Source organism: Camelus bactrianus, chromosome X (assembly GCF_048773025.1).
Source record: "Camelus bactrianus isolate YW-2024 breed Bactrian camel chromosome X, ASM4877302v1, whole genome shotgun sequence".
NCBI classification, from domain to species: domain Eukaryota; kingdom Metazoa; phylum Chordata; class Mammalia; order Artiodactyla; family Camelidae; genus Camelus; species Camelus bactrianus.
Window position 1 is genome coordinate 31598435 of NC_133575.1, and position 20348 is coordinate 31618782.

Below are 20348 nucleotides of genomic sequence, written 5' to 3' on the forward strand. Positions count from 1 at the left end.
GTCGTCGTTGTTGTTTATTTTCAGCATTCTATATCCTAAGTAGATAGCTTTTTTTTTCCCCCAAAGAGAGATGCTTCTGTAGGAAAAGTACAAGAATTAATATTTTGTTAAATTTCTGGTTTCTTTCAGACCCCTGATATGGGCATAGATAACCAAACCAAGGCATCCGTGTTTACATGGTGGAATTGAAGAGGAAATTCTCAGTCTCTGTGAGGCTAGCTTATAGGCAGTGGTTAGTGGTGTAAATGACTGATCAAACTTAAATCTTACCTCCGGAATTATATCCTCCCAAAATTCATGTGTTAAAATCCCCCAATGTGACTGTATTTGGAGATAGGCCCTGTAAAGAGGTAATTAAGTTTAAATGAGGTGTAAGGATGGAGCCCTAATCCAATCTGACTGGTGTCCTTACAAGAGGAAGAGACACCAGGGATGTGTGAGCACAGATTTCAGGATTCTGGTCACCGATTACAATGTATGGGTTTGTTTTCCCTACACCACCAAGTAATTCTGGGACACCAGCTGGGTGTCCTACAATTCAATGCAATTCTGACACTATCTGCCTGGAGACAGCATCAGATCCCATAGGTTAAGGGCTCAGTCCTACAAGACCGCCCCTCCCCCACAATGTTAGACTGCGTTCACAAGCTGAGGTGTCACCTGTGCTTCTGACTGACCAGCTACAGATCGGAAGTTCCAGCGACCCCCTCCTTGGGTTCAATTAATTTGCTAGAGCAGGTCACAGAGCTCAGATTACCGGTTTATTACAAAGGATATTAAAGGATACAAATCAACAGCCAGATGAAGAGATAACACAGGGCAAAGTCCTGAACAAAGGAGTTTCTGTCCTCGTGGAGTTTGGGGCCCAGCACGGCAGCAAGTGGCAGCATTCTGGTCCACCAACCTGAACGCTCTTCCAAATTCCATCCTTTTGGGTTTTTATGGAGGCTTCATTATGTAGGCATGATTGATTAAATCACTGGCTATTGGCAATCCATTAACCCTCCAGCTTCTCTCCCCTTCCTGGAAGCTGGGGTGAGGGGAGGGACTGAAAGTTCCAATCCTTGGATCACATGGTTGGGTCGTGTGTCCCCCCCCCCCCAACCAGACTCCATCCTTAGGTTACCTGTTTGGTTTCCAAAAGCCACCTCATTAACATAACAAAAGACATCTTTATTGCTCTCAACACTTAGGAAACTCCAACAGTTTTAGGAAAGCTCTGTGCCAGAAACAGGGATGAAGACCAAATGTCTATTTATTTTAAATCCCAATATCACAAGAGGAAAGACCAAGGGTGGACATGGTGAGAAAGGGACCATTTATAAGCCAAGGAGAGCTGTCTCAGGAGAAACCAATGCTACCAACCTCTTGATCTTGGACCTTCAGCCTCCAGAATTGTGAGAAAATAAAATTTCTCTTGTTTAGGGCACCCTGTCTGTGGTATTAAGGCAACTCAAGGAGACCAGTACACCCCCAATTGCAGGTGTGGTAGATTCTTAAAGATGGCTCCCAGCCATGTCTCCCAGGATTCACTCCCCTTTGCAAAGTATCTTGAGCTCCTTCCATTAAAAGGTGGAATTACCAGGCCTCAAGGTGAATGTGTAGCTTCCATTTTCACTTGAGGATTTCCAGCGACCACGTAAAGGCTATCTTGTTGGAGAGAGAAATGACTTGGAGCACAGAGCCCCCAGACGTCTTAGTGAATCTTGCCAATCCCATGAGAAGACAGAGGCCCAGACATCCCAGTGGGCCCGCAGCCATTTGAGCCACCCCAACTGGGCCATCAGTTGTGCGGCCTTGTGGGTCCCCCAGCCCCAGACAACATCACGTGGGGCAGAGATGAGTCATCCTCCCACCTCACCTCTGCCCCAGATTCCTGACCCAGAGAGTCATGAGAAATAAAATGGTAGTTGTTTCAGGCGACTAAGTTTTGGGTGATTTGAGAGGTAACAATAGCTAGTTAATATACCAGGGACCTCCAAGTGCCCCACAATGTCCCTTCTTTTTGTCCTCATTAAAAAAAAAAAAAAAAAAGCTCATTTTTCAGCTAGATACATGGCCGCCTGAAATGAAAATTACATTTCTCAACCTTCCTTGCAGCTAGATTCAGCCATATGATTAAGTTCTGGCCAGCGGGGTATACATAGAAAGGGTCTATACAGCCTTCAGGAAATATCTTTGAGGCCTTGATCTTAACAATACACCAGACTCTATTGGAGACTCCACTGCAATTGGAAAGACAACATTTTGCACGTGACTGTTTTTGCATCCTACCTTACCTGAATGAGATGGGTGGCTTTGGTGCCTGTTAGGAGAAAAAAAAAAATAAAACAGCAGCAACCAAAACAGTGTACTATAGGCAAGGTGTGAGGATCAAAAAGTCAATGGAGAAAAAAAGGAGCTAAAAATGATACAGTGCGAGGATGTGGAGAAAAGGGAACCGTTGTACACTGTTGGTGGGAATGTAAATTGGTGCAGCCACTGTGGAAAACAGTATGGAGGTTCCTCAAAACACTAAAACTGGAACTACCATGTGATTCCACTTCTGGATATTTATCTGAAAAAAAAAATACTAATTTGGAAATTTATATGCACCACCATGTTCACTGCAGCATTATGTACAACAGCCAAGACATGGAAACAGCCTAAGTGTCCACTGATGGATGAATGGATAAAGAAATTGTGAAATAGATAGATATATATGAAGTGGAATATTACTCAGCCATAAAAAGAAGGAAATCTTGCCATTTGCAACAACATGGACAGACCTCGAGGGCATTATGTTAAGTGAAATAAGTCAGACAGAGAAAGACAAATACCATATGATCTCACTTATATGTGGAATCTAAACAAAACGAAAACAAAACAAACCCCCAGCTCACAGATATAAAGCACAGATTGGTGATTGCCAGGGGTGGGCGAGGGGGTGGGGGGATGAAATAGATGAAGCGGGTCAAAAGGTACAAACTTCCAGTAATAGAATGAATAAAAGATAAGGATGTCATGTATAGCATGGTGACTATGGCTAATAACACTGTATTATATACTTGAAAATTGTTAAAAGAGTAGGTCTTAAAAATCCTCATCACAAGAAAAAAATTTTTTTTGTAATTGTGTGCGGTGATGGATGTTAACTGGACTTATTGTGGTGATCATTTTGCAATATATGCAAATTTTGAATCATTATGTTGTACACCTGAAACTAACATAATGTTATATGTCAATTATACCTCAATTTAAAATTTTTTAAAAAATGACACAGAAGACTGTCTTTAACCCGGTCTTCTAACATTTTGTGTGCCTTGAAAAATAAGTTGTGATGAATCTTCTAGTTCAAAGTGGATTTAAATCAAGACTTTGGGGCCCTTTGTCTGACTTTGGACCTGGAATGTTCTCAGGGTAATAACACAGAGCTGGGACTTGCATCTCAATTACCCAGTCACAGTTTATGCTTGTGATCTCGCTGTAGTAGAACTCACAAAGATCTCATTGTTATATTCTGGTTCTAAGTAAAATGTCCTTCTAGGTGTGGTAGAAAGTTCAGAGGTATCATATGATTAAAACTCTGGATGGGAATCTATGACTGGTATAGATGCCTCTCTAGGGCTCCTCACCCTGTTTGCCATTAAGCCTTGTGCATTCTTCATTTCTCTTGCATCTATTGCCTTCTTTTTCTCCATGGCCTCTTCCCTGTTTTCAGCCTTTGTAATTTCTCTCCTGGGCTTCCTGCCCAGTCCTATCTCCTTGAATCCATTCTCTGCTCTGCAGCCACAGTGATATCTCTAGAAAGTATATCAGCTTCATGACATACCTGTGCTTGAAATCCTAGAAAGTCTCCCCAATCCTTCCATAGGAAGTAGAAAGCCTCATTCAGGCTCTGTGTGATCTAGCACCACATTCTCTCTCTGTCTCATCCCCCTATTCCTCTTCTTTCACATGCTGCCTGTGCTCTAGCCATACTGTATGACTTGAAAACTCCTGAAGCAGCCCAGCTGTCAAAGTGTCAGGGGCTCTTTCTCAGCCCCTTCTTCTAGGCCAACCCTTTGCTACCTTTTAAGACTCAATTTATGTGTTAGGCCACATCCTTGAGATTAGGCCCTTCTTTTTGCATGCCTCTGTCTTTGCACTTCTCGGGCTATTTTCTGATGGTCAGTCTTCCCGTCAGGACTGCAAATTGCTTGCTCTGAGTGCAGTACCCACAGCCATTACCCCTTGCCCTGCCCTTGTATCCTCTCAGCAATGACCGTTTCTGTGCCCAGCAGCATAGGGCAGGCTGAAAGTGCCAGGGACTGTCAATGGCTCCTGAGCACAGCACTCAACCAATGAATGATGGGAGCTGGTGTATAAATACCCCAATTCCCTTGCCCCTTGGGTGGGATAACTCTGAGACATGGCTCTACACCATTACTCTGAGTTTTCCCTGGGGGTGTGAGTTCTGGTTGCCCACAGTGGTAGCCAGTAAAACCTACCCTTCATTGACTGACTTCCCTTCCCTGTCTCACTCTTGTGGTTTCTTGAACCTCCCAAACAAATGGTTAGCTAGTGCTCACTTCTTATCTCAGGATCTGTACCTCTGGGGCAGTCCAAACCACGGTGGTACCTTGTTTTGTCTGCATATCTTTCCACAGCACCTAGTTTAGGTCCTTGATAATAATGTGTTGACTGGCCAATGATCTATCTAAATGAACTACAGAATTAATTACTGGTCGGGAGGACCACTCTTCTAGTGTTATCCCCATCCTTCTTGTGGTAGACACAGAGATGTGTGCCCAGGCTCCCCTTCAAGGAAGTCCTTGTTGCCCATGCCTGGGTGTGTGACGAGCAGACAGCCCCCAGTTGTCTCAGTACCGAGAGCCACCTTGCTGTAGGTCGCGGTCTTCCCCGGTAGCCCATGCCTGGTGACTGAGCACAAAGGTATGCTTTCCTAGAAAGTATGAAAAGGCTATGACGATGTGGCCATTTCCGCCTATGGCAGCAAAACTCCAGTGGGGGATCCTTGCTCTGAGACTTTGTGGGGCCCCTGCCAAAGCTCAGCTTCCCCCTCTGCTCTGTCCTGCCTCCCTCACTTCTTTTCATCAGATGTCATTCCTAACAAGCATCATGTCCTTCAAAAGCCTGCTTCCGGAGAGCCCAACCTGCAACGCTTCTCTCCCATCCATTCCATGCCTTAGTCCCTCGCTGTCGCCTCCACAGACTGCTTTTCTGACCCCACCCTATTGTCCACTGCCTCCGCCCAGTAATAATACCTGGATAATCCTTTGCTGTCTACAAAGTATCTCCCCAGATAATATCAGATTCAGTCCTTACAGTAGCCCTGGGGTGGGGGGTAGGTGTCTTTATTCCCATTTTTCAGATGAGGACATTGAAGTTTAGAAAAATGAAGGGATTTGCCCAAGGTCACAGCTTCCAAGTGGAAACTGGAACTCAGAAACCATTGGCAAGCACATAGATGTCAGCAGACCACGTCCCTCTGGGTGGACCGCGGGTACGCAGGCTGGGCAGCATCTACTCCAGGAACCATGTGATATTTGGGTTCAGATGCTGAAGATCCCCATTGACTATTTCCTGGGAACTGTAATGTCCCTCAGTGTCTGAAGCTGAAATAATATGTGAGATGTGCTCTGGAGTCATCTGTGCTGGTGAAATAGTTGAGAGGAGAGGCAGAGAGAGGTCCAGGAGTGAGGGCTGGGGACAGGGGTGCTTGCAGGTGACGGAAGAGGATGAGGGAGGAGAGAGGGCACCGCATGGAGAGTGGGGAGTCCATCAGGACTTCACATGATGGGGGGCGCCCCTTCTGCTGTGGGCTGCCTGGTGAAGGGGGGCCAGGGGGCCAGGGGAATGGGGTGTTGGGGCGGGAGATTTCCATCTGGAATTTGAGAGTTCCTCCCTCAGTTGACACAGAGCGGCTTGCCTGTGGAAGTCAGCTGGCAACGCTCTGCCCAGGGGCTTCAGAAGAGCTGCCGCTGAATGAATGAGTTGAGAACAAAGGCTGTTCAAAGTCTTATCAGCTAGTGTTCCCCACAGGCACTGGATGGGCGCACCTAGGGAGGGAAACAAAGGAGGCCCCCAGGGCCCCCCCGGAGACAGACACGGATGAACGGGCAGCTTAGGTTGAGGAAGAAGCCATTTCAGATAAAATCCTGTAGCTTCACTCAGCCTGACCCTGGGGCTGCGGCTCTGGAGTGTGAGTTATACTTCAGGGTGGTCCCACCCGGGCTACCAAACCATCAGTCATTGGCAGGGCTGCCCTGCCCTCGGGAGAGAGATGCTGCCTGCCATTTCCAGCTCTCCCAAATAAAGCTGCTCTGGGAGCCGGAGGGCAGGTCCTCTAAAGAACAGACAGGTGCTGTTTATTGGCAACAAAAGCCCTCTGAAGCCAGTGGGGGCTCAAAAACTGTACAGAAGTATCGGGGAAGCCGGGGGGCAACACTGACATTGGCAACAATGATTCTGAGTAAAGAACAAGCAGTTTTCCTGACCTCCCTCCCCTTCAAGAGCATGACTGCTGCTCCTCCGCTGTGCCTCTCTGGTGTTTGTTACAATCATTGGGCTTCTGCTGTGAGCTCCACTGGAACAGCTTCACATCCCTAGCCATCAGCACGAGGCCTGGTATATGACCTGCCTATGTCACTGTTGCCAAAAGGATGCGAGATAGAATGTTTCCTCCAACAAGACACAAACCACCAATGCCGGGGGGCCAAGACTGAAATGTGGTTCTCTGGGAACAAGGACTGGGGTCTTAGCTGGCTCTGGAATGATCATTTTGAACCTGGGCAGCCTCTCAGCCACCAGCTCATTCCCTTGAATAAGTGATGCCTTATGAGGCTGTCAACTTTGTGTGTGTGGATGCGGTGGAGGGTTGGGGAACAGAGGTGCCTCTCAGCTTCCCCCAGAAGAGCCCAGATGGTTCTGGGCTGAGAGAAGAGTGAGATCAAAGAGATACTGGACGTCTAGGCCAGAGGGAAGCAGACTTTTAGGTTAGGCGAGAAGTCCCCGGTGCAGAGCTGATTCAACTGGAAGTAGCCGGAAGAGAGCTCTGGTGGGTGCACGTACCCCCGCTGTGGCCCCAGCTTGACTTCTTATTCCTTTAAACTTTCAGTATCTAGTTCTTTTTAGATCTGATTGTTAGTCTCCTTCCCAAGCAAGAGGGCTCAGGGGACTGACTCGCGGTAATTAAAATCACTGGAGATTGGTATAAAAAACCTGGAAAGTCATTATTAATTTACAGTGAGAAATCCAGTCATTTACTCATTTACTTATTCCATGAATACTTGAGTGGTGACCTGAGCCAGGCTGGTCATGCATAACCCTAAAGTTCTCTCCGGAAGGTAACATAGCCTGTGGGCAGGAGACCGAAACCACACTGGTTATTTTAACAGAGAGAATTTACTATAGAGAATTGTTAGCTAGATACGGGTCTACCTCATTTGATTTTGCTTCGCTTTATTGTGCTTTTTTTTTTTTTTTTTTTTACAAATTGAAGATTTGTGGCAACCCTGCATCGAGCAAGTCTATTGGCACCATTTTCCCAACAGCATTTGTTCACTTTGTGTCTGTGTCACTCTCTGAAGATTCAGATGCTGGTTAGCATTTTTTAGTGATTAAGTATTTTTGAATTAAAATATAGGCATTACTTTTTAGACATAATACTATCGCACATTTAATAGACTACAAGATAATGTAAATATAACTTTTACATGCACTGGGAAACCAAAAACTTCGTGACTCTCTTGATTGCGATGCTCACTTTATTGCAGTGGTCTGGAACCTAACAATATCTCCAAGGTATGCCTGTAAAAGGAATTATTAACTAGTCACCAAAGAACCAAAAAAGTAAAAAGGGAACTCTAAAGCATCATGGAGGTTGTCATTTCCGGCAGCAACTACCACTCCTGAGGGAACAAAGGGAACACGTTTGAATGATTAAAACCTCGAAGCTTGGAGCAGGGAATGCATGGGACTGAAATTCAGATGCCAGAGGAAAGGGCGCCTGCTGGCTGGTGCTGGTGTCTGACCCCAGAGGAGGCGCCCCACAGACGTGGGACCCAGACCCCCGAGGAGGGGATGCTGGCTGGTTCCGTGGATGTCAGAAAAACCGCAAACTGGATTCAGCTGCTGCTACAGGAAGGAACTGCTGCTGCTGGAGTGAAGAAACATGGGCGATGCCACTCAGGGGATCAGGAAGCGAACAGGAAGCGAACAGGAAGCCAGCAGATCCCAGATTCCCAAAGTAGGAAACAAGCCCCTTCCTCTTCCTCTGGCCTTGAGCCTTTCTCTAGCACCTCCTCTGGGCAGAGCTAACGAGGAGCAGCTGGCAACGCAGAACTGTGCTTTGCAGAGCTCCAGCCCAGCATCATAAAGAAGGGTGGATTTGGAGCTGAGACACAGTGTCTTAGTAACTGGCACATCTCCAAAAAGTCTGAGGTTGAGTGAGAGTGAGCGAACCTCCTCCCCCATAACCTCACTACCAGCTCACACAAAAGCCAGCCTCTGACCAAACGTCACACACAGAGATATTTATTAAACGTGCATTCATTAGCAACTAGGCACAAGAAAGTCCCTGCCACCTGTTCTCTGGGCTTGAGAAGTCCCAGCTCTCAGTCTGCTCTTTGCATGAAAGGTCCACTCAAGGCAGATGCCATGTTCCAGAAGCATCAGGGAACCAGAAATCTTCCAAAACGAAAGGTTGGACCTAACCCCAGGTAGCATCGCTAAGGTGCAGCCTACTAGATTTTGAAAACCTCTTCGTGTAAAAGTGGAGAGTGTCTCGAACATGTGCAAACAAATCCATACATCCTGAATCCCTTTAATTTCACCACCAAGAGCCTATTTCTAACATTCGTCATGCTAATTAACAGGCCACCAATTTCATCAATGAAAACCTGTTTCTGACTTTCACTTTGCTAATTAGCAAAGCCTCGGGTATTGACGAAGCCCTTGTGATCTTGCATTTGGATGTGGCCCCTCTAACGCAGAGCTGGAGAGGGAATTTTCCAAGAGGGCAAATGATTACCTCCAGAACTGAAGCTTTAACTAACGCAGACATAATATCACACCATACAGGTAGAAGTATTTCAAAAATAAAACGCAGACAGGATAACAAGTTCTGTTTGTACCGAGCACCTCCAGGATTTGGTGGTGGACCAGACACTGTCCTTGCTCTGAAGGAGCTCGTGGCCTGGAGACAAATGATGATAAACAGGCGGTTGTAGCATGTGTGAAGTACGCCAGTGGGGCGGGGGGTTGGCCAGCATGGTCTGGGCGCTTTTATGTATCTATTTTTTTAGTTTCTGGGCAGAACTTGGGAGGTTCTGCCACCCAGCTGTCAGCAAACCTTTGGTGTAGGTTGGGCTGCCAGATAAAACACAGGATGCCCAGTTCAATTTGCATTTCAGATCAACAACAAATAATTTTTTAGTACAAGTACTTGTATTTTATTTGCTAAATCTGGTGACCCTCCTTTTAGGCAAAGCCAGAAGGAAAGCCAAACCGGGCAGCATTTGGCTTAGTGGGTGTGGATGAGTCAAGGCGGGAGGGTGAGATGGGTTTAGGCTCGGGAGTTATCCATTTTCCATCTGCCTCCCTAGACAAGCCCAAGTGCTTTCAGGTCAGGGGGTCCGCTCCCCAGGGCAGTGCTGGTCCCAAGCCGCATATGGCCTCTCTGAGTTCCCCTTTTATAAAAGCTTCAGAGTAAACCCCTTCTGCCAGCACATTCTTTCTTTAACAGACTCCCAAATAGCTGATTATGTTTTCATAATAGCAATGCTATTTTGCTTTTTTCTTCTCAATAGTTCCCCTGAATGAGATTTGTTTGCTCACCATCTTCCTTTTCTTTGTCTGCTGATGGCTGATCTTATTTTCCTCTTAGGACTCAGGGAGGTAAAGAAACTTACCCAAGGTTACTCAGCTGGGCCTTCGCCCCTCTGGCTTCAAGGACCATGCCCTTTCTGCTGTTTGGTGTCAGTCTGTGTCCTGGAAATTGTGATCCTTGTCACAGGGAAGTAGTTGTTGGGTAAAGTGAAGGACACTGGGCTTGGAGTCACAGGGCTTGGACCTTGTTCAGAAATGGGAACATCAGAGGTGGATCAGCAGCGTGGGGAGGGCTTTGATGCTTAAGATCTACATATGTTGTGGGACTCAGACAGGTTGATCTAACAGAACCTCTTGATAAACCTGAACTCTGGGCACACAGAGCAACCCAAGGCTAGGCCCTGTTAGCGATGTCCCAGCCCGAGGTGGCGCAACAATTCAATGAGCAGCCTTTGAGTCAAAGGCAGGAGACTCTGCTGGTGGGAACTCAGGGCAGGGGGGCTCCTACCCTGCCTTTGCAAAACCAGCCCCCATATTCTAGCCCTGTGGCTTGGCCATGCCTATACACATCTGGGAGATTCAAGAGGATGGAGGGTGGATTCATGATGTACCTGAGACATCATGATCCTCAAATCCACAAAGCTTCGGCCAGGAAGTGATGGCAGGCTCGAGGGGCAGGGATTAAATGAGCACAGGCTTTATGGCCAGCCAAATGGGAGCCTGAACTTTTCTTTATTAGCTGTGTTCTAGGGTGACTAGACAATCTCTCTGATTATCAATTTTCCCATGTCAAAATGAGAATTACATTATTCATTTTCTGTGGCTGTTTTAAGAATTAAAGATAATATATGTAAATGTCTAGCACTGCAACTGGCATGTAGCTGTTACTTGATGTGAAACAGTGCTGCCAGAGATGGTGGTGATGGAGGTGATGATGGCGGTGGTGGTAGTGATGATGGAGGTGATGATGGTGGTGGTGGTAGTGATGATGGAGGTGATGATGGTGGTGGTGGTGGTGATGGTGGTGGAGGTAGTGATGGTGATGGAGGTAGTGATGATGGAGGTGATGATGGTGGTGATAGTGATGATGGAGGTGGTGATGGTGGTGGTGATAGAGGTAATGATGATGGTGGTGGTGGAGGCAATAACGCTGGTGGTGGTAGCGGTGACAGTAGTGATGGCAGTGAAGTTGGAGGCTGTTCATATTACCTTGAGTGGTCCCAGACATTGAATCTTGTTGTAACTTATTCAGAGGGAGTGGGCCAAGTGTTTTTGTTACTATTGTTTTAAATTTATTCCTTTTAATTCGCATACCCTATTTCCATTACTTGTCCCTCTTTATGGTCAATCACTTTATTCTGTTTAATGTGAATATTTAATTTGTATTTTCTCAGAAAATGTATGTTGTATTGGGAGCCATGTATGTTTCTTTTACTTTTAAAATCAACTTTATGGAAGTATCATTTACATGCAAATAATGTACCCATTTTAAGTGCACTGTTCTGAGTTTTCACAAACGTATAGCCCATTTAACCACACCCTAATCAAGATAGCAATCATTTCTCTCACCACGAAAAGTTCCATTTTGCAGTCACTCCCCTCCCTCAACCCCAGCTCTAAGCAACACTCCTGTGCTTTTTCTAACTAGATATTAATTTTGTTTGTTCTAGAATTTCACACAGAAACTTATAGTGCATACTCTGTTGTGTCTGGCTTTTTGTTCAATATATTTTTAAGGTTCATGCACATTATTGCATGTATCAATAGTTTGTTCCTTTTAATTGCTGAGGACTATTCTGTTGTATGAATGTAACAATTTATCCATCCTTCCTCTGATATAGTTTAAATGTATGTATATTATGAATTATTATATACATTACATAAATTTATATATATAGTTTAAATTTGTATGTATTTATTTATGGATGTATATTAAATTTATGTTACATATCTCATTTTATTTCTTAGATTCTCCCCTAAGCATTAGCTTTAAGATTCACCCATGTAGCTATATGTACATCTAATCCATTGCTACTAAAAACTTCTGTTTATTCCACGGTGGGCAGCCCCAGCTTTTACCTAACTGCCCCGTCAGTGACAACTAGCCAGGTTGCTCCTGTTGACTGAAAAAAATGCACAACCAGCAGGGAGGGTGATGGTTCAGTGGGAGAGCGCATGCATAGCGTGTACAATTGTGGTCCTGGGTTCAATCCCCGGTATTTCCATTAAAAAAAAATTTTAAAACTACAAAATTTTTTAAATGCACAACCTAAAAGTTGAGAATTAAGTTTTATTTGATGGACAGGCTCCGGAGGCAGCTTCTCAGATAGCTCTGGGGCACTGCTCCCCAGAGGTAAGAGAGGAGCCAGGATATGTAGGAGTTTTTGTAACAAGAACCAGGTAGTCAGAACTTCAAAAGATGACTGTTAAAGAAAACCGGATATCTCAAGTTAATGAATTTAGGGCGTTTCTCGTATGGGAAGATGCAAGAGTCTGAACCCACTGAAATCATCTCTTTGATATGCACCTTAGTTGCCAGTATCCTGTTCTTTCCCATCCTGAGTCCCCTCGGGGTGCACCTTTGCAGGTGGCTGCAGTGGCTGAGGGCTTGGCAGTGGGCAGCCTGCTTGCCTCCACCCTGAGTTCCCCTCAGGCTCACCATTGGGCTGATGGCTTGATGGCCCAGCCTCTTTTGTTTGCTGATATGGCAGGCAACGTTTTTCATTCACACTCCCCACCACAAAAAACCCTGCATTGAGCATCTTTCTACACGTTGACTGAAATAAATGCACAGCCCAAAAGTTGAGACTTATGTTTTATTTGGCGGACATTTCAGAGGACTCGAACCCCTTCGAGCCCCGGATGACAGCCTCTCAGATGGCTCTGAGGCACTGATCCGAAGAGGTAGGGGAGGGGCTAGGATGTATAGGAGCTTTACAACCAAGACCAGGTAGTTGGAACAGTAAAAGATTACTTGTTAACTAAAGAAAACCAGGCATCTCAAGTTAAAGAATTTAGTGCTTTTCTATGTATGGGAGGAAGCAAACATTTGGGCTTATTGAATTCATTCCTCTGACAAGCACCTGGCTATCTAGGGCCAGTATCCTGTCCATCCTTATTCTGAGTCCCCTCAGAGGGCACCACTGTGCGTGGCTGCAGAGGCCAGGCTGCAGGCTTGTATTCACTGGGGGGTGGGGCAGCCGCTGATGACTTGATGGCTTCAGCATTCTTTGTCTACTGATGTGGTTTGCAGTATTTTTCGTTCACATACATATACCCTATGGACCTCCGAGATGCCATGGGATATATACCAGGAGGGGAATTGCTGGGTCTTTTCTATGTGTTTACTTACTTTGAGTCAGAGGTGCCAGATTCTACTCCAGAATGGCCACCCCATCTACACTCCCGCCAGCAGTGCCAGGGGCTCTTACCCACAGCTCCCCAGCACTTGGCATCATGCAGCTAGTTTTTGCAATCTAATATACAAGAAGTGATATCTAATTTTTGCAAATTTGCATCTCCCTGATTGCAAATGATTTTGAGCACCTCTCCAAGTGGGTTCCTCTTCTCTACACTGTCAGTTGGAATTTTTTGCCCAGTTTTCTGTTGAGGGTGCTGTTTTTCTTCTCGTTGATTTGCAGGTATTCCTTGTATACTTGCCACATGAATCTGCGGTTGCTTTTAGAGACTGCAAACATTTTCTTCCATTTTTGCCATGTAGCTCTTCACTTTGGGGCGTCTTTCAACTCTTGATTTGGAAGCAGTCACATTTCTTCTTCCGTGTTCAGGTTTGTGCCTTTGAAGTTTGATGTAAGAAGTCTTTCTCTGCCTGTAGATTGTAAATATATTCTCCTACATTTTCTTTCATTAAGTGTATGGTTTTAAGGTTCACTTTTAGGTTCTAAATAGGGGAAACTTTCCTCCTGTGTCGGGAAAAGCCCAGTTCTTCCCTACTGCGTGTGTGTCTTCCCTGTGAGCCTCCTTTATTACTCACATAAAACACCTCCCTTCTGACACTTCTGGTCACCAAATGTGTGGAAGTTGTTTCCTCACACCAAGCAATTCTCTGCTACACCAGCTGGGTGTCCTAGGATTCAACCCAATTCTGACACCATGTACCTGAAGACCGCATCAGATCCCACAGGCTAAGGGCTCAGTCCCACGAGGCTGCCCCCCTCCCCCGCCCCCTCACATATGTCAGATGCCAGTCAGAAGCCCCGGGTGTCACCTGTGCTTCTAACCAACCGGATATATATTGGAGGCTTTAATGACCTTCTCCTCAGGATGTATGAATTTGCTAGAGGAACTCAAGGAAGCATTTAATTTATTAGATTACTGGTTACTTATAAAAGGATATAACTCAGGAAGAGCCAGATGAAGAGATGCAGAGGGCAAGGTATGGAGAAAGAGCGTGGAGCTTCCGAGCCCTCTCTGGGCTCACCTCACCACTCTCCCCACATCTCCACGTGTTCACCAGCCCGGAAGCTCTCCGAACCTTGTCCTTTTGGGTTTTTATGGAGGCTTCATTACATAGGCATGAGTGATAGAATCAGGGGCCATTGGCAACTGAACTCAATCTCCAGCCCCCTCCCCTTCCCTGAGGTTGGGGGGTGGGTCTTAAAGTTGCAACCTTCTAATCACCTGATTGGTTCTTTTGGCAAAGAGTCCCCATCCTTAGGTCACCTAAGGGCTTTCCAAAAATCACCTCATTAACATCACAAAAGACAGTTTTATTGTTTTTAATCACAGGAAATTCCAAGGATTTTAGGAGCTGTGAGCCAGAAAAAACGTGAAGACCAAATATGTATGAGAAATATATTTTGATCATCTGAATGACCAAATCTTTTTTCCTTCCTTCCTTTCTTTTATTTTTTAACACAATTAAGTGACTATCTCCTACTCATACTTAACATCCAAGTAGACTCTACCCGGCCATTGCTGTTCTCAGATAGTCATTGTAATTGTTTCTTGTGTGTCTTTCCAACATTTATTTCTGAATTTATAAGCAAATTCAAATATATTCTTTTTAAAAAATGCAACTTAGCTCACAGTGAAAAAAAAATGACAATGAATATATATATGTTCATGTATAACTGAAAAATTGTGATCTACACTGGAATTTGACACATTGTAAAATGACTATAACTCAATAAAAAATGTTTAATAAATAAATAAATAATACGACTTACTTAAACTGAAAACAAAAGATACATTTCTTATAAATCACAATATCAAATGTTCTTAATCCAAAGGATTGGGATTCAGTTTTAATTTTTCCCATTTGTTATGTCAGGTTTTTTTTTCTCATCTCCACACAGGTGATTTCCCAAGCCTTGGCTCTGACATGAGTAGTTGGAAAAAAGAAATCTCTTATTTAGAATTTGAACTTTTTCTTAAATTATGGCATACGTACATAAAAGTTCTCAAATCATAAATGATTTGGTGAATTTCCAAAGGTGAAAACATCATGAAATAGACCCTTGCCTGCACCCCAGAAGCCCTCCATTCACTACCTATCATAGATTAGTGGGGGTTTTTGGTGGGTTTTTTCACTTCATACAAATGGAATTATACTTTATGTTCTCTTGTGTCTGGTATTTTTTCACTCAGTATATGTTTGTAAAATTTATCCATATTGTTGCATCTAATTGCATTTTGTTCCTTTTTATTGCTGTATAGTATTCCATTGCATAATTATCATTTCCACTATTGATGAGCATTTGGGGAGGTTCCGGTTTGGGGCCATATGGAATAGTGCAGCAATGAAAATTCATGTACGCATCTTTGGATTAACTTCCGTATACATTTCTACTGGGCCACAGGCTGTGCATATGTTCAGCTTTAGTAGTTTCTGCCAAAAAGCTTTCCAGAATGGTTGTACCAATTGACACTCCCACAGAATGGTTTGAGAGTTCTGGGTGCTCCACGTCTTTGTTAGTACTTGGTATTTCCCATCTTCTTTCCATTTTAGCCATTCTGGTGGGAGCATACTCATATCTTACTGTGGTTTTGATCGCCATTTCCCTACTGCCTGATGAAGTTGGATGCCTTTTACATATTTAATTGCCACTTGAATAGCTTCTTTTTGGAAGTGTCTGCTCAAGATTTTTGCCCATTTCTCTTTTGCAGTGTTGATGTCTTTTCCTTGTTAATTTGTGAATGTTCTTTATATAGCCTGGATGGAAGTCTTTTTTTCTGATATGTGTACTGACAATGTCCTCTCTCACTCTGTAGGTTGCCTTTTAATTATTTTCATTTCAAATAGTCCAATAGTCCTTTTTTGTGTTCTGTTAAAGACATCTTTGCCCACACCAAGCCATGAAGATATTTTCCTGTAAAAGCTTTATTATATTAGCTTTCATGTTTAGAGCTGCAATTCTTCTGATATTGATGTATGTATATAGTGTGAGAGGGATCCAGATTCTTTTTTTCTCATTTAGATATAAAATCAACCCAGTAACATTTATTTAAAAGATTATCCTTTTCTTCCCCTCACTGAACACTTGAGTCACACTGTCTTAAAGCCAGTGACCTGAATGTTTGTCTGTTTCTGGGTTTTTTATTCTTTTCTATTGATCAGTTTACCCCTGTGCTAGCACCTCACTATATTACCCAGAAAGGGCTTGTATATTCTTGAGTAAGTTAATTCTTAGACACTTCATAGTTTTGTGGCTATTATAAATGATGTTTTGTTTTTATCACATTTTATAGTTTCTAGTTATTTCTGGGGGGGTGGTAAAGAACTGTTACTGAATTTTGTAGGTTGATTTTCTAGCTGGAAACCTTATATACATCTCCTATTGAGTTAAAAGTTTGTTGATTATATTTTTATTTCTAGAGAGATGATCATATCACCTGCAAATAGCAGTTGAATCCTTTTCCTTCTGAAATAATTCTGTGATGGTTCATTTTATGTGTCAACCTGGCTAGACTATGGTGCCAAACTTTTTTTTTGTTAAACACCAATTTAGATGTTGCTGTGAAAAAAAATTTTTTAGATATGATTAACACTGAGATTAGTAGACTTTGAGTAAAGCAGAATAATGTGGGTGGGCTGTGTGTAATCAGTTGAAGGCTTTAAGAGAAAAAAGACTGACATTCCCAAGGAAGGGAGAATCCTGCCTCCAGAGTCTCTTTGAACTTAAGCTGCAGCATAAGCTCTTCTTTGGGTTTCCAGCCTACCAGCCTACCCAGCAGATTTCAAACTTTCCAGCTCCCACAATCACATGAGCCAATTTCTTAAAGTAAGTCTCTATCCCTATCTATCTATCTAATCTATATATCTGTCTACATCTTATTGGTACCTAGACTAATATAACCTCTTAATTATTTTCATTTTCTAACATTGGTCAGGACTTTCATGCAATCTTAAACAGTAGTAGTGATGAGAACATTCTTGTCTTATTCACAGTCTTAAAAGGAATGTGTCTAAAGTCTGCCCACTGAGTGTATTTGCTGAGGGTTTTGATACATAATTTTTATCAAAGTTTCTTTATATTCCTAGTTTTTGAGGTTTACTGATATTGAACTTTGGTTGAATTTTGGGGATTAAACTTTTATTATGATGAATTAAAAAAAACCTGTTGAATTCAGTTAGCTAATATTTTGTTCAGGGTTTATAGATCTATATTCATAAATGAAAAAGCCCTATGAATATCTTTTTAAAATTTTGTCACTAACTAGTTTTGGAATTAAGATTATACTGGCCTCATAAAATGAACTGGACAACTTCACTCTTTTTGTAATCCTTGAAACAATTTCTATAAAATAGGAATTAAGTATTAAAAATTTAATAAAACTCACCTATAAAACTATCAGGGCCTGATATTTTGGGGGAGGGGATGTCTTTGACTATCATTTCAATCACTTTGGACTTGTTGGCCTGGAATCTTCTTCTTGATTAAATTTTGACATTTTATATATTCCTAGAACTTTATTTCATTTTTATTTGCAATATTAGTAGTGCAGAATTATTCATAATGCTTTTCTCATTTTTAATCATTACTTTTGTGTCTGTAGTTATTTCTCCCATATCTTTTTGTATTTTGTTTATTCACATTTTCTCCCTTTTATTCTTGACAATGCTTGACCAGAGGTGTGTCTTTTTAAAAGTCATTTTATAGAATTGGCTCTTGACTTTTAAAACAATGTCTATGGTTTTTGCTGTTCTCTATTTCATAGAGTTCTGCCAGGATGGAGCCAAGTATTTGCAGTTGCTTTCAGTAAGAGCTGATTATGCAAGCAGAAGGTCAACTCCAGTTTCAACGTATCAATAATTGGTAACTGTATCTGTCACAATATAGTCTCACCAAAGCTGCGATTATTCTAGAAAGATGGTCAAATTGTTACCTTGGCCACAGTACATATATCAGGGAACTGTTCACAGGAAAACATGAGAATAGAGTCTAATATTGGAATGACAGCAATATTAATGATACATGCCTGGACTTCCCAGGACTTGTGGTCTATTCAGCAAATGTACTTCCTTCTCCTTGAGAAGACCATGCAATCCTGGCCAAGAATTTTGCAGAACCAATCCAGAGGCAGGACTTTTTGATTGTGATAGGCTCCTTTGCAGAATCACTTGATATTCTCATTGTTCCAGCTCAGACCCCTGCTCTCACATGGTCAGGTCTTCAAAGGGCGATTTACAGCATGGGCATTGCAAGTCATTTACCTCTGGCAATATGTCTGCCTTTGTCTCACTTGAATAGAGAGTATTTATGGACAAGAACTTCATCCCACTGTGACCATCCTCCCCCATACCTCCAGATAAGTGGGCTGATGATGAAGCTGGTACAGTGTGCTAATGATGCTCTGAAGTAGATTACTAGAAAGATGAGCCATAAGGCATGTGAGGTTTCTCACTGCTCCAAATGTCAGACACTATTCAACTTTCATAGCCAGTCCTGCTGAGTTACCATGGGACTATCCGTCAAGAACGGTCTCAGCTGTCTCCGCACAGATAAATAAGTATGATGTCTGAGTGGGATTCTCTCTGTAACTATATTTCACTTACTTTTACCCTATGAGTTAGTCTTTGCAAAGACGTGGGGCTAGGCCAAGGGTGGGGTCTGCTTCTAGAATAATTAATGCCAGGATCCTCAGAGTGCAGTTAGGTAAGTGTGGTATTGTCCAATTGATCAATGGTAAAATCTCCCTCCCAGTCAGAACTTGAGGAAGACAGACCAATAGAAATGTCTCCTTCTGTGTCGCTGGTGTTGATTTTTCAGAGACGCATGAGGATTCCTCAAAGCTGTAAGGATGGAAGCAGTAACTGCTCAGTCACTGCCACTATACCCAGTATTTTACTTGGGTAGATCCCAAGAGTACCACTTCAAGACAATTTCCTGGGAAATAGACCCTGAGGCAGAGATTTGCACATGGGAAGCTTACTGAGGAGCACTCATAGGATCTTGTATTTTATCCATTCTGCTAATCCCTAACTTTTAATTGGTGAATTTAATCTATTTACATTTAATGTTATTACTGATAAGGAGGGACTTACTTCTGCTATTTTATTTGTTTCCTGTATGTCTCTAATTTTTTTATTCCTCAATTCCTCTATTACTGCTTTCTTTCATATCAAATGGATATTTTCTAGTGTACCATTTAAATTGCCTTGTCATTTTTTATACTGTATATTTTTGTTATTTTCTTAGCAATTGCCCTAGGGATTCCAATCAACACATTAAATTTATACCAATCCAGTTCAGATCAGTGCCAACTTAATTTTGATAGTATACAAAAACTTTTCTTCTATAGAGATCTGTTCCCCTTTAATGTTGTTATTGTCACAAACTACACTACGTTGTTATATATTATGTGCCCATCAACACAGATATGTCTTTTTAAATCAGATAGGAAAAAGAGGAGTTACAAATAAAAAACACATTAATACTGACTTTTAAACTAATGTAAACAGTTACCTTTACCAGGATGCTTTATTTCTTTGTGTGGATTTGAGTTACTGCTAGTGTCCTTCCATTTAAACCTGAAGGACTCCCTCCAGCATTTCTTGTAGGACAGGTCTGCTAGTGACAGACTCACTCAGCTTCTGTTTATCTGGGAATATCTTAATTTCTCCTTCATTAAAAAACTTTATCAATTATTTTCTTTTGTCAGTTAAATGATTCTTTTTAAAATTTTTTTATCAATTATTTTTATTTGTTCTTTTTCACAGAATTTGTTTCGGAAGAAATTTAGAGCACTAAGTTTTGAGGACAAACTCTGTGAGAGAGAACACAGAATTCAGGTAGGCTTGGAATGGCCTTCATTTTTTCTTTTTCTGGTGCTTTTTATTTTTATTTTTAAATTGGAGTATAGTTGGTTTACAATGTTGTATTAGTTTCAGGTGTACAGCAAAGTGATTCTCATATATAAGAATATATATATTCTTTTTCATATTCTTTTCCATTATAGGTTATTATTAGATATTGAATATAGTTCCCTGTGCTATACAGTAGGTCCTTGTTGTTTATCTATTTTATATATAGTAGTGTGTATCTGTTAATCCCAAACTCCTAATTTATCCCTAC